This window comes from Triticum aestivum, chromosome 4A (assembly GCF_018294505.1).
Source record: "Triticum aestivum cultivar Chinese Spring chromosome 4A, IWGSC CS RefSeq v2.1, whole genome shotgun sequence".
Classification (NCBI taxonomy): domain Eukaryota; kingdom Viridiplantae; phylum Streptophyta; class Magnoliopsida; order Poales; family Poaceae; genus Triticum; species Triticum aestivum.
Window position 1 is genome coordinate 731,977,550 of NC_057803.1, and position 1,612 is coordinate 731,979,161.

A 1,612-nucleotide genomic window follows, 5' to 3' on the forward strand; every position below is an offset into this window, starting at 1 on the left:
CGCACCTGCGCCAGCGCACCCCCTTTAGTACCGGGTCGTGGCGAAGGGTCAAATGTGAAGCACAATAGTGCCGGTTGGAATTTCAGCCGGCACTAATGTGTACACTAGTGCCGGTTCGTGGCGGCGATCAATAGCACCGGTTCGTGGCGAACCTTTAGTACCGGTTCATGCCACGAACCGGTACTAAAGAGGCTGTGTCAGCCTCCGGTCAGGCTATGGCCCCACCATCACCATTTAGTGCCGGTTCGTACCACGAACCGGTACTAATGAGGTTGTGTCAGGTAAGGCTGGGGCCCCACGAGCACCTTTAGTACCGGTTCATGGATGAACCAGACGTAAGCTGTTTTTCAGTCCCACCTCGCGAAGTGAGAGGGACTAGGAGCGGTTTATAAGCCCTGAGTGCAGAGACGATGAAGAAGAGGCTCAATGCTCACATTGCTTAGCTTCAAGCCTTCAGGAATACGGTAGACTGCACGGAGCTATGCTCAGTGCAGGTTACACTATTCCGAAAGGCTTGAAGCAAATTAACGAGCATTGCACCTCTTTTTTATTTTTAGTAACTTATTACAACTCCAGACTTCTTTTGTTATGGCAAAAACTAATTGCACGTTGACATTTCTTTTTTTAAGTTATAACTCCAGACTTTGACCATCAAGTTTTGCAGAAAAGAAAAAATAGCAGAAAAGAAGAAAAACTATAGCTGAAAAGAAAACTATATAAAAAATCTACTCAGAAATAAATAAAAGAAAATAAATATAGCAGAAAAGAAAAAACTACTCAGAAATAAATAGAAGAAAAAATAAAGCAGAAAAGAAAAAAAATTATATTTGCTTATTTTCAATCGTTTACAAAATGACCGTGAAATTGAAAATCACTACAAAATGAACTCTGAAAATGTTGAATTTTGGCAAACTAGATGAAAAACTACTCACAAATAAATAGAAGAAAATAAATATAACAGAAAAAAAAAACTATACAAAAAACTACGCAAAAATAAATAGAAGAAAATAAAGCAGAAAAGAAAAAAACCATAAAAAAATTGGGGCGCTGCCCTGTGGGCCTGATAGGCCACATGTGTGTAATTACAGGCTTTAAAGGCCCAGCAGACTCATAGGGCAGCGCGCAGAGTTTAGGCCCACAAGCCTGCTATATAGATGAGTTCAAAGTGGTAGCCGCGGCTGGGTTTATAAACCAGTGCTGCTGCCCTTCGCCCGGCGAGGTGGGACTAAACTTTGGGGTGGCAGCGTGAGGCCTTTAGTAACGGTTGGAGCCACCAACCGGTACTAAAGACCACCCTTTAGTACCGGTTGGTGGCTCCAACCGGTACTAAAGGCCACGTCTTCCCGCCTCTTCGCCTGGCCAAAGTTGGCCTTTAGTACCGGTTGGTGGCTCCAACCGGTACTAAAGGCCTCTCCTATATATACAACACTTACGAAAATTTCATTCTCCCTCTGTTTCTTCCTATGTTTCCCCATTGAAGCACCGCCCGCGCGCTCCGATCGATCGACGCCGTCGCCGTCGCCGCCCCCGTCCCCGTCGCCACCCCCGTCCCCGTCGCCGCCCCCGTCCCCGTCGCCGCCCTCGTCTTCGTCGCCGCCTCGGGCCCGTCCCC